Here is a 13,859-nt window from a genome sequence, read left to right as displayed (position 1 = left end):
GCATGTGTCAGCTGCAAGTGACCCAGGGAAGCTGGATACCTCTTGGACTGTGCATCGGTGGAACTACACGTTAATAAAGAATATGTGTATATTCCAAACTCATCAGATTGTGTACATTAAGTATCTTCAGCTTTTTGTATGTCAATCATACCTCAATAAAATGATTTTTTTTAAAAAAAGAATATGTACGTGGATTTGTGTGTAGCTATAGCTTCTAATATACCCTCTAAATCAACCCAGTACCCTGGATTCCCATGTTAACACCTTTGGTTGATGGCTGCTCTCTTTGTCCATCCTGAGCACCCCACAGTGGGCCTGGTAGCTGAGTTTAACCTGGAACCTGATGACCTGCCTCAGTGGCCCTGGGACTTCCCAGGATCCAGGGGGCTTGAAGGCCTGGGGAAGAGCCAGGCATCAGTTAAGCTTTCTGGCACTGCTCCAGGCTGAGTCCCTCCCCTCTCCCATCTCCCCAGTCTGTTCCTGTCCCAGCTCAGCCTGAAATTGGCCTGCTCTCCTGCAAGACTTCTATTAAAGGAGTCTTCTGCATATGTTCAGAATGGATTTCAGCCTCACTCCTTAGAATCTCCTAAACATCCTACTCTCCAGCTTATATGACTTCACAGACGGCAGAGCACTCATTTCTGGTGTTGTCTTCCATTCAAAGATTGGACAAGTCCAAACACTTTTGTCCTTTGTTGCTGAGGTTGTGCAGGAGAGAGGAGATGTGAGCTATAGTCTGAACAAGCTGATGCAATCCAGCTGTGGGCTCTTTGGCAAGTCATTTTGCTTCTCTGGGCCTCAATTTTATCATCTGTAAAATGTGAATGCTGTTTCAGATGCCCTCTGAAGTCTTCCAGCCCTACCATTCTGAGATTCTGGAGCCCGCTTTGGCCCAAAGAAGAGGCTCAGAGGTCCTGTCCGTCACCCCACAATGCCCAGGTGGAGGTAGAGAGGGATGCGTGCAGTGTCAGGACAGCAGGGAGGACTCTGGGCCCGATGAGTGCTTTCCCTTCATGGACTTGGATTAGAGGAGTGCCTATTGGGTGGGGCCTGGCTGGAAGGAGTGAGACAGTCTCCCCCAGGCCTCCCCCTGCCTGAGTGGTTGCCTCACAGGCTGTTACGTAGCTCTCCTTACGACTTTCCAGGGTGGGGCAGGGAAGGGCAGCTGGGGAGCAGCTGATGCAATAGGCAGGCACAAGCCTGTATTCTTCGAAGACTAAGCAAAAGTTGGCTGGGCTGGGCCCGGCCAACCTGGGCTGCAGTTGCAAGGCCCTGCCCTTTGCAGAGCTTCAGCTTCCTCTTCTCTCCTTATAGCTGAAATGCGGTTCACTGACTGGTCATCAGAGCCAGTAACTGATACTTTGTCCATTTACCCCTGGTGCTCTTTAACCTGAAGCTGAAGAGAATATCCTCGAGCACTAGGAATGAGGACATGCGTGAGTATATACACACACCACACACATACCATGCCCCCGCCGCATACAGTGGGGTCATCCAGAGGTAAGATAGTTGTTTTGAGAATCTGCTCCCACCAGACCGTGCTTCCCACGAGCTCTTCCAGGAGGAAGTGGATCCAGTCAGAAGGATCAGAGAGTGTCAGAAGATCTGGAAATTTCCTGTATATAGCCAAAGCCTCAAAACATGCCCTTGGGAATGCCATTTCTATTCAAGTCCCCATCTATCAAATATAAATGAGACTCTGCGCTACTTTTCATATCCCAGGGACCTGGACGCCCAGAACACAATAACTCTTATAATCTTTTAAGTTAAAAAAAAAAAACAGAGTCTGAGAGGGAAAAAAGAGAAGGTGCATCAAGTCTTTGACAAAGGAAAACTGCCAAATATTGCACTCAAACTAGCTTGATGATGAGCAACTATACCTCCATCATAAATTGCAAAGAACTTTGTCTGACTAAACCTATGTTTCAAAACTCTACATTCCCTGCAAAAGGCTCAAGAAGGAAAGTCAAAGTAAAATTAGGCCCTACATCACTCATAATCATCATGATTTACTTTACTTACTATGTTCCAGGTCCTGTGCTAAATGATTTACATGAATTTTCACATTTCATTCTCACGGAAACCCTATGAGGAAGTCTATTATAATCCCCATTTTACAGATGCAGAAACTGAGGCACAGAAGTTTAAGTAAGTTGCCCAAGGACAGAGGGCTAGTAAGTGGTAGAGCCAAGGTGTTAACCTGGTTCTCCTGAGTCTGGAGCCTAGGCTGATAACCATCTGAAAAACCCACATTTACAAATAGAAAGTTCAAGAGGGATAGAATCCTTCAAATCACAAAAGGATTCGTCAGAATGTTCTCTACACCCCAAATTCCTCTATAGCTTCAGTCAATAGAATCCATAATTTTATTTTCTGGAGTGTATGTCCAAATTTTAAGGAACATATTTTTTTAACATAACAGATAGACTTTTGCTCTTTGGGAGGGGTCACTCCTAGAACGTTCATCAAATCAGTTCATTCTGTTAATAGTTAACGACCGACTTACTGTCTTATTGGTACTGAATACATTTAGAAAGGAGGTTTGGGCAAGGTAGTTATACTTTAAGTATGAATTTTATAATTATACATTTGTATGTATTCACACATAATCAAATTTAATCAAATGGACAGCCTGAAAGAGTGAAATTGTAGTGTTCTCATCGTGGTGCAGGAGTTGGGGGCTTTCTTCTTGAATTGGCCGTCAACTTGATTTATAGATGTTTTATCTCATTAACCTTAATGTCATGGAGCTAATTAGTAACTCTGGAAACTGCAAAACACACTAGAAGCAGTCCCGTAGCTCTTTAACTTCACCGTGCGCCAGATTAAACTGGACCCAATTATTCCCAATCACAGAAGACATCTTTTGAAAGGCTTTGCCTCCTTCATTTGGAATGGCTTACTGGAATGAAAATCAAGCTTGATGTGGATCTTGATTTTCCTTTTGGCCGCACACCACGTTACATCAAAACAGTCTGAATCCTTCAAAAGCTCTTGCTTCACAGAGAGACAGGCATATGCACATTGCAGTAATTGCCCCTGTTTGGGTAAAGTCGTCCCAGGACCCTGTGGAGGGTCCCAAGGATCTCACTGCCTGTGTTCTGCCTGCTGGTGAGCATCAGGGCAACACGACGGGACCCAGCCCTGTTCAGGAGGCTGCTGTCTTGAGGATGGAGAAGGTCTCTCAGGTACTAACAGTGCTATGGGCATCCTTTTCCTTCCCTTTTCCTCTTCTTACTTCTGGAACCAAGACACTGAGGCAGAGGTTGTTACAGCCTTTCTTCCCTTCTAGCTTTCTATGGGAGGATTCTGAGCTGCTTGCCTTCCCCGCCCCCTCCCCCGCGCGCCCCCTCCCCCTCCGCCTCCATTTCTTATGGCTGAATTAGATGGTGGCTAGGATGCAAGGATGATAGACATCAAAGAGGCTAAATTAATCTACATAAGAAAAAGGGGGAAGCTACTCTCTGGAGAGAGAATGGGCTGGGTACGCTGTTGAGTGGGACATTGGGTGAGAAAAATAGCCATTTTTTCAAGAAATTTCTCAAAGATTTACATGATTTTTAAGGCATTTGGAGTTTAACTTACATTTCTTTTGAAATGGATACCATGTGAAGATGGAACTTCATAAGGGAGAAAGAAGGCTCAGTTTGTTTGTTTCTTTGTTTTGCTTTGATTTTTTTGGCCATGGGCAGCTTGTGGGATCTTAGTTCCCCAACCAGGGACTGAACCCGTGGCCTTGGCAGTGAAAGCGTGGAGTCCTAACCACTGGACTGCCAGGGAATTCCCCCTTTTTTTTTTTTAAGAAGGCTCATTTTATTCAAGTTACATGTCAAATAATTTTCTGGAGAAAGGAAAGCGATTTGGGTAGAAAAATTCACGCTGATGACTTGCAACGAGGTTTTTTGAATTTGCATGGTCCTTGAACAGGACTGTGAAGTGTAGGAGTAGTAGGGAGCGGCCTGTGATGAAATATTATCAGGGGCGGATCCTTGGATTTGTGGGTGAAGCTGAGGTTTCCTTTGGGGTGATTTCACATGACCAAACTCCAATGCTGGAACAGGTGATACAAAACTTTAATCTCTTTCCTTGGTTTAGTTTGAAAATGGACTAGATTGTTAACATACAGACAAATTTTTGTGTGGGGACTTGCTCCTTAAGTGCCAAACTGATGTTCTAATGCCGCTTCACATGTCTCCCGGCTGAGTGACTCAGCCCTGGCCTCATGAACCCTCCACAGGCTCTCCCTCCCTCAGGGGTGCAGGTGTGTCCCCACCTGGGTCAGAGGCCAGGAAACTAACCACAATATCCTGGCTAGAGACATAGGCTTCTGCCTTGGAGGCAAAACAGGGTGAAACACAGGCAGGCAGGATCCCAAACCACAGAAGCTCAAGTTAGGTCATCTTTGTGAACATGACAATTCACTGTCTCTCTTGGTCAACAAAAAGAAACACAGACCCATTCAAAAATGGTTCTAAAGGACTGAGAATATGCATAACTATGGCAGCTTGACATTGAATGCTATTCCAAAGCAACTGAGAAAGTTAAATAGCCTTTCTTTTCACAAGCCAAGAAAGGTGCAGTGATACATTCACACCCGTCTGTAGCAGGACAGTCAAGTACAGGAGTTTAAATCACTTTTCTGGCAGGCAATGAGTACAATGTTTGAGTTCATGTTCTCTCCTCACATGCACCTAGCAACTTGGGGGACTGCATGCTGGGCAGGAACCATCCTGCTGGGAGATGTTGCAGACATTCACAGGATTGTCCCTCTGTGGGACCCGCCTCTCTGGAACAGTTAGAAATTACGTTGAGGATCAGGTTAGGGGGGAGGAAGCCATGATGGAAAATTATTGTTCCTTTGAAAGTAGTTATTCATGGAAACTTTGCTATGACTGGTATGGCCATTACCGTGGTCATATCATTTTACCTTAAATGTGGACCCCAGTCCAAGGCGGAGGTAGATAAGCCCTTGGGAATGCACAATTACTACTTGGTTCGCTAGCAGGAATTAAGCAAATGAAATTGATGATAAAAATGACATTGCTTTAGAAGGCATTCTCTCATGTTCACAGTATATTTAGAATAATCATTAGGAAAAGGGGCCTGGTGTTTTGAAGAGTCTGTCAGAAATCTTCAGCCCAATTTGTTCCTAGGACAGGATGAGAATGGATTTACTTCAGTTGAAATCCTAACTTCTATTGTCAGGATTATGCAGGAAGTCTGGATAATGCTACACATAGGAAAAACAAAGAGAAACACTTTCTCTTCGAGACTGGCACCCCTGAAGACTAGGAATAAAATCACTTCAGCTATGAATTACTGAGCTGTTCCTCTAAGGCTAGTTAATAACGAACACTGTTTGTCCTTTGGAGGATTTAATATTTCCCCAACCCACAAGAGCCATACTGGTTGCCTTTGATCCTGGGCTAGGTCTTACTGACATCTGTTTTTTGTTTTTTGTTTAATTAATTAATTTATTTTTGGCTGCATTGGGTCTTTGTTGCTGTGGGCGGGCTTTCTCTAGTTGCGGCGAGCGGGGGCTACTCTTCGTTGCGGTGCTCGGGCTTCTCATTGTGGTGTCTTCTCTTGTGTGTAGAGCACAGGCGCTAGGTGCACGGGCTTCAGTAGTTGTGGCACGCGGGCTCAGTAGTTGTGGCTCGTCGGCTCTAGAGCACAGGCTCAGTAGTTGCGGCACACGGGCTTAGTTGTTCCGTGGCATGTGGGATCTTCCCAGACCAGGGCTCGAACCTGTGTTCCCTGCATTGGCAGGCGGATTCTTAACCACTGCGCCACCAGGGAAGCCCCTGACATCTGTTTTAAACAGAGGAAAGAGGGGAGTATTAGAATAGATGCTGACTGTATTAAATTCTACCCCTTATGTACATGCTTGAGGCAGCTTCATGGAATCCCTCCTCCAGACCAGATGAGTTATTTCTGGAGCTGGGGCTCCTTTGGCCACCCATACCCCACTGGTTGGCTCAGCCCCTGCTTCTTGTAGCAGACCTACTTGAGAACACCAGAGTATTTCTTGGCTACATTTCCATATAGCCTTTTAATCTTCACAGATGAGACAAGTTAATACACTCCTACCTCACATGGCCATGAGTTCTACTCTGGGCCAGCATCAGGACCAATCCTGTCCTGGGCAGAGGGCTAGAAAGACCTTGATCCCAGAAGTTGGCATCTAGTCATGATGGTTACTGGCCCCCACTCTAGCCTCATACCCTGGCCCTAGAAACTGGACTCTTACCTCATCCATTCACTTGACAAACATTTATTGAGCACCTACTATGTGTCAGGCCCACAAATATGGCAGTAACTAAAACAGAATAAAATACTCACCTTTCTCTAACTTATACTCTGTTTTAAGGAACCGAGTCTTGTGTTACCATTCCCAAGTTTCAACCTTGGTTCCCTGATCAGGAAGTCACTTCTTCTAGAACAACCTTTCTCAAACTTCAGTATGCATACGAATCACTTGGAGCTGCAGATTCTGATTCAGTGGGTCTAGGGTGGGGCCTGAGATTCTGAATTACTAACAAGCTCCCAAATGCTACTGCTGCAGCTGCTGGGGATGTTGCCTGGATTACGCTTTGAGTGGCAAGGATGTACAGCCAGTAGCACCATCGGTGAGTCTGTCAGAAACACAGAATCTCAGGCCTCACTTCAGACCTCCCGGCTGAGAATCTGCCCCTTGACAAGATCCCCAGGAGTTGAGAAACCATGATCTAGAGCAGTGATTCCCAAAGCACAAGCATCAGAAGCACCAGGTGAGAATTATAAACTACCTGGGGACCGCCCCCATCCCCCGCTGAGTTGTCTTATTGGGTGGTGAGCACCCCAGGTGATTTGGATGGATACCAGGTTTGAAAACCTCAAAGAGCATTTTCAGAGGGCACTTTCCTAGGCTCATGGGACCTCACAGTGAGAAAAGCCTTAGAGTTGACCTGACGATAATCATCTGAGATGGCAGGCTCCTCTGAAGTGACTGTCACACAAGTCCCAGGTAAGAAACTGAGGCCAGGTCCTTGTGCAGGGTCCGTGGCTAGTACACGGTGGGGCCGGGCCTTGCTCCAAATTCTCCTTCCACCGCAGCCACCCCAGGACTGCCTCTCCTTGACCACGCCCCCAATCTTTCTCTCCTCCAGCCCCTTACCGTCAAACCTCCACACCCTCACAGCTGCTTTATTTCAGCACCCACAGTTGCCACCCTCTCCCCACCCATGTCACCCATCAATCAGACCACACGTTTAACTGGTTGACTTTCCCCAAAGACTGATTCTGCCAGCCCCTCGATCACGTTTTCAGCTCTTTGGGGGAGGTGCAGTGCGTGGGTGGGAAGGGTGTTGTCTGCTGACCTTCCATCCATCTTTCAGGAAGGCAATTAAGTTTCCTGCTCTTTGTCTTCTGTTTCAGCCCCTCTTTTGCTAAGTGTCCTGCAGCCTTCTGGAATGTATGTGAGCACCTCCTCTCTGCTGACAGCTTCAAGACTTCCTCGTTCTTTCAAACTGGCTACGTTCTCCCCTCCCCTGCCTACACAGGTAGGTGCCACTCACCGTCAAAGTTAAATGGACACACCTGGAACTTATGGTCTAAGGTAGGGGCCTTCTTTCGGAGTCCACAGATGCCTAGCCCAATAATGTAAAATCCTGAGTGTACACTAGAATCTCCTAGGGAGCTTAGAAATCCAGACTGTACTCAGATCAATTAAATGAAAACCTCTGGTGGTGGGAGGCAGGCACCAGTGGTTGACAGCTCTCCCCAGGTGATTCTGACGTGCAGCCAAGGTTGAGAACCACTGGAAAGTCCAGGTAAAATTGTTTCCGGATGGGCATATGTGCATTTGGTGGAAAAGCTAAGCCATAGCCTTTAGCAGATTCTCAAAGTCTTCAATGATACTTTTCTCCTTACCTTTCTCCCCCTCAAAAAAGGCGCAGTGACTGGTCTAAGATAACAAACAAGAAGAACTTACCAGTTATTACAGAAACACCAAATACTTGTGTTAACTAAATAAACAGGCACTAACATGTAGAGCAGCAGAAGTGCCTATTGTTGCTTCACAAGTGAAGGGGACTTGGGAATGTTGTGTTTGGTGGGACGGGAGAGGCCCTGCCTCTCTCCCACTTAGCCAGGAAAACCGTGTGATTTCAGATGCTGCCACTACAGAGATCTGATCACATCACTTAACTCCCCTGTTGCCCACAGAACCAAGGCCAAACCCCTGACGATAACATCCTGGTTCCTTCCTTCCTGGTTACCTAGCCCCAGGAATCCTTTCTAGTCATTGCGTTCATTTCTTCACACACTCTAGCCCCAGAAGGATGCTCACTGCTCATTTTTTTCGACACCTCTCTGCCTTTGCTTCTATTCTTCTCCTGGTTCCTCCCACTCTCCCTGTCTCAAGTAGACATGGGAGGGGAGGTAGGATTGAAGAGACGGAGAATGACTGGAGCAGGGTTCCCTAGTACAGAAGGTGCTCAGTTCATATTTGTCAAAGTGAGTGGGGCAGCTGCCTTGTGTTAGGAGCTCCTACTGTTGGGGGTGGAAATATACGGAGATTCAGAAGCTCTGGCCCTCAGGGGACTTAGATGCCAGCAGGGAGGCAGACCAGTGATCCGGGTGCAGGACACATAATAGGTGCTCTTAAGATTTGTTCTTTTCCTCCATCTACTTCCCTGGGTTAAGAATCTAGGTTAAACGGCTGTACCTTCTCCCAGCTGCAGAAAGAGGATGAGTGCCCCTCCCATGAGGACTATACCCTTTCCATTTGGGCTTCCAGGATGATCTAATTGTTCTTCACTTTAGTAAGGCACAGAGGGCTCATTATGTAAATTCAAGCAAACATACACACCCCAGATCATGAATTACATCTGTATTAATAAACATTTTAATTAACACTTACCAACTGCCGACGAAGTGTGAGGTGTAAATAACACGTGGATGCAGGTTGAAGAAATGAGACTAGAAAGCCACTGCTTCCTTTCTACTCCATTCAAGAATTTCAAGAAACAGTGTACATGCTTCTCTTTTAAAAAGTAATCATAAGTTCTGAAGCCTGAAACAATCAACAATATACAAATACTTACCATTGTTTGCCATTTAAATGTAAATATTTATTAATAATTTAACATTTGTCTTTTGTTTGTTTGTTTTGTCTTTGGCTATGCCTCGTGGCTTGTGGGATCTTAGTTCCCGATCAGGGATTGAACCTGGGCCCTTGGCAGTGAAATTGCGGAGTCCTAACCATTAGACCGCCAGGGAATTCCCAGTAATTTAGCATTTGTATGGTGCCTCTCTTCTCAGACTTATTCATTCATTTATTCAACAGATATTTAATAGAGGCAGCAGGCATTGTTCTAGGCACCAGAATACAGCAGTGAGTGAATAAGACAAAATTCCTGATCTTAAGATGTTTACATTCTGGTGAATGAAGATAGACCATAAGGAAATCAACAAGTACACAAATAATATTAAATGGTGATAAGTGCTGTAGGAAAATATAAAGTGGAGTGAGGAGAATAGGGACTGTGTGTGTGTATTGCTTTTTTACATAGAGTGGCCTCACTGATTAGGTGACATTTGAGTGACAGGATTTGTTGATGGATTAGATATAGGGTGTAGGAGAAAGAGGTGTCAAGTTGGCCGCCGGGGTTTTTATTTGAGCAACTGGAAAAATGGAATTGTCACATACTGATTTAGAGGAAGCCTGTGGGGTGCAGCAGAAATTTGGGAATTTGATTTTGGACCTGTGATGTCAAGTAGGCAGTTAAATACACTAATCTGAAGTTAGGAGGAAAGGTTGGGACTGGAGACATAAATTTGAAAGTCTTCAGCTTGTAGATTTTTAAAAACAAACCAGATGTGACCATCAAGGGAATGAGTGTAGACAGAGATGAGATCCAAGGACTGGATCTACCTTCATGACCTCATCACCTCCCAAAGGCCCCACATGCAAACACCATCACACTGGGGATTAGGTTTCAACACATGAATTTAGTGTGGGGCTGGGGGGGTGGGTGTACACAAACATTCAGTCTATGGCAGATACTCTCTAACTGTGGTCCCGAATTGTTTCTGAAGTGTTGTTTCCTATCTCTGAGGCAGCAGAGGTCTTAAGTGGTCTTCTGCTCCAGGCTGTTCCTGCTGCTGCCAAGGGGTCTCCAGGGCTCTCTCCTAGCTGGACCAGTCCTCTGCATGGTCAGACAGTGTGAGAAGGAAGTACGTAATGGGAAGTATGACAAAAGGCTGCAGGGCCTGTGGGTGGGGTTTGAAACCTCAAACTGGAATCCAGAGCAACAGCTCTGGAAGAGAATGTGGCCATTCCATAGTCCAGAGTTTCTGTGACCTGTGGAGTCTAGGATTCTGGGGACATCCCTCAAGAGATGAAGCTTTATTTTACACTGTGAGCTCCGGAGACAGATTTCATTTGAATGAAGATTCTATGGTTTAAAATAAAGCTTGAAATCCACTAAAATCTAGTCCAGTGGCTGTGCATCAGATTGTGGCTTCTACAAAAAGGAATCAGAGTACCTTGGAGAAATGGCTGATTCCAGGTTTGGGCCAGGGAAAGTACAAGGTCAACCTGAGACAGCTGGTGACAGAAAGCAAGGAAGGAAGTGTGTCAAAAGAACATTGGAGACTTCCCTGGTGACGCAGTGGTTAAGAATCCTCCTGCCAAGGCAGGGGAAGTGGGTTCGAGCCCTGGTCCGGGAAGATCCCACATGCCACGGAGCAACTAAGCCTGTGCGCCACAAATACTGAGTCTGCACTCTAGAGCCCGTGAGCCACAAGTACTGAGCCCACGTGCCACAAATACTGAAGCCCACGCGCCACAACTACTGAAGCCCACGCGCCTAGAGCCTGGGCTGTGCAACAAGAGAAGCCCGCGCCCCACAATGAAGAGTATGCCCTGCTTGCTGCAACTAGAGAAAGCCCATGTGCAGCAACGAAGACCCAAAACGGAAAAAAGTAAATAAATTAATAAATTTATTAAAAAAACAAAACATTGGACCAACTTTAAGGGAAGCCTAATGACCTACTTTGGGAAAATTCAAACATCAAAAATAATAATGACCATGTTTGATTATAAAACAATGAATAAAAATCCGTTAAAGTGATACTAAAAAGTTAAAGAAAATTACAGAAAGGGGAAAACCTCTTTGTCACTACTGGAAGTGACTCATGCTAAGTTCTTACTCTGAATGTTAGTAATTAAAGAGAAAATAATTAGCATTTACCCTGACTTTTTAGGAGGAACTATAATTCAGCCTCAACTGGTTATAGAAAGCTCTGCTTTTATTTATTTATTTAATTTTTAAAAATTTTTGGTCATGCTGCACAGGCATGCAAAATGCAGGATATTAGTTCCCTGACCAGGGATTGAACCAGAATCCCCTGCAGCGGAAGCACAGAGTTTTAACCACTGGACCACCAGCTTTCCCTAGAAAGCTCTTCTTTACAGAAGAAAACTAGCAAATGAATAAGAAGTGAAATGTTAGAAAAATTACCATTGTGTACCCCCAAATGTAATTCCTGAGTCAAAAAAAAGATCATCAGTGGATGCTAAAACCATGAGGAAAGGTTCTTGGGGAGCAGGATATTCTCATATGCCAAAGTACCACCCTACAGAAAACTGCAAAGAGAAACAAAATCTACTTTTACAACGGAAAGATCCAGAGATCAGCCAACCTAGCACTAGCAGTGGGACAACCTGACATTCTGGACCTCCTGATATGTTGGGATATGAAGCTGAGAGCATCATGTCCTCTTGTCAAAAGTGTTTTAAATGAAATCTACTCAAGCCTTTAGATTTACCTTCCAACTTACAGGAAACACAGGGGATAGAAGAATAAATAAAATGACCACATAAGAAAACAATCAGACAAATTCAGTATACGAGACACTCCACAAGAAACTAGCTCAGTCTCTTTAAAAATTCAGTATCACGATAAAGAAAAAGTGAGGGGTTTTGTTTTAGATTTGAAAGAGATTAAAGATTTATGACAACTAAAGGTAATGTATGAACCTTGACTGGACATTTTGTTTTGCAATTTTATTTTAAAAAATTTTTTGGCCATGCCACGTGGCATGCAGGATCTTAATTCCCCAACCAGGGATTGAACCTGCACCCCCTGCATTGGAAGCATGGAGTCTTAACTACTGGACGGCCAGGGAAGTCCCAGACTGGACACTGTTTTTGAAGAAAACAGCCATAAAAGACAATTTGCCTATGGCCTAGAGATTAGGAAACTATTAATATTTTTGAGAGGTTGTGCAAAACTACTGTACTTACAAAAATGGCACAAAAGTGAATTCAACAGTTGATGCACATGCACACTTCATTCACATCTTCAACAACAAAAGGTATTCTGACACTATAAAACTGAATAGGAATACTAGCTTCAACAGCAGCTGTTAAGCACTAGAGTCACATAAGTTACACCAGAATGGGCAAATATTGCCCAAGTAAAATTCTATTGTTAAAGCTGAAACAGATTTAAGGCCATTCAAGTTCAAGCACAGGATACAAATCTTTTGAAGCCCAATCTATTTGTGTTTGAAATATGTGACCTTTCTTCTAACTTGTGGTCTTAAACTTCTGTTTTACAAAATCCAAAAGGAAAATGCAGAGGAAATCAATACAATAGAGGCTATATTAAATAAGAGTAACATACAAAGCTATAATTAAGATGAATTAAAGAAAGCCAAAGCATTAAAATTGTAAAACTTGCTTGTTACTTGTTGGAACCAGCCCTACACTAGGAGTTAGGTAATATATACAATTATTTTCAAGTAGATTATGTTGCTCTAACATGTTCTTTTTATCAGTGCACTGTTAAACTAATCAAAACTCTACACATGTATATTCCCTTACATACACACTACCACTACCTGCAAAGCCATAATTCTCAAATGACTTAGTGAGTGAAAGGAAATAAAAAGCAGAGAAGTAACATATTAAGGAGAAATAATGGGAATTAGAAGATTCATGCAGTTCAGCTCTTTTAATTAGCCAGCCAGCTTGCTAGCAATAAGAGATGGTTTCCATTGAGGAAGGTCCTGTGGAGTGGGAATGTGGTCACCAGTGACCTCTGTCTGATCTGGGGCTGCAGTAGGAAGTAGCTTGTTCTTCGTTTTTGCTTTAGCCATGTTGTAATCCCCAGAATCAAAATATTTTGCCCTTTCTGCAATCTTTCCTTAAAAAATCTGAACCTCCAGGCTTTTGTCCCAGATGAGGGTATCTTGCTTTTAATTTTGCTTCTTCAGCTTTCTCTGCACTAGTCACTTTGTCTTCCATTTCCTTCTTCTCCTCTGCAGAGGCTGGAAGTCCTTGGGGACTTCCGCGAACATACTGCTCCCTCTTACCCAGCTTCTCCCGCAAACTATTAATTTTTTAAGGAATAAAAACACTATTGTAGTTATAATGATCTTATTCTTGAGACATACATACTTAAATATTTAGGAGTGAAAGGTTATGTCTCCAATTTGCATTTACACAGCTTAGCCAAAAACCCTAACCATATATATATGCATATACATATGCATATTTTTAAAAAATTCCATAGACATCAATATACATAGCAGAATCTTAACATTTGTTGAATTGGGTATATAGTTTGTTCATTATACTATCCTTTCTACTTTTTGATATATTTGAAATGCTTCATAGAAAATTGGGGAGGGGGAAGAAATACTGTACAGACTCTGGGCCTCTCCTCTGGCATCCAGGTCTTTTAAAGGACCCTAGATGACTGATATACCTTCAGGAATGAGAATCACTGATCCAGTGCCCACACTGGGCCCGAAACTGAGGCCTGAAGAGTTGAAATGACTTTCTAAGCGACAGAACAAACACTAGA

General features: G+C 44.0%; 1 pseudogene; it reads right to left on the bottom strand.

Moving 5' to 3' along the window:
• Window positions 1–13,008: 13,008 nt before the first annotated feature.
• LOC132435485 (cAMP-regulated phosphoprotein 19 pseudogene) lies at window positions 13,009–13,333 on the bottom strand (annotated as a pseudogene).
• Window positions 13,334–13,859: the final 526 nt, after the last annotated feature.

The sequence above is a fragment of the Delphinus delphis genome, chromosome 12 (genome assembly GCF_949987515.2).
Source record: "Delphinus delphis chromosome 12, mDelDel1.2, whole genome shotgun sequence".
Lineage (NCBI taxonomy): Eukaryota > Metazoa > Chordata > Mammalia > Artiodactyla > Delphinidae > Delphinus > Delphinus delphis.
Note: the sequence above shows the minus strand (reverse complement) of the source record. Positions and strands in the feature narration are given on the sequence as shown.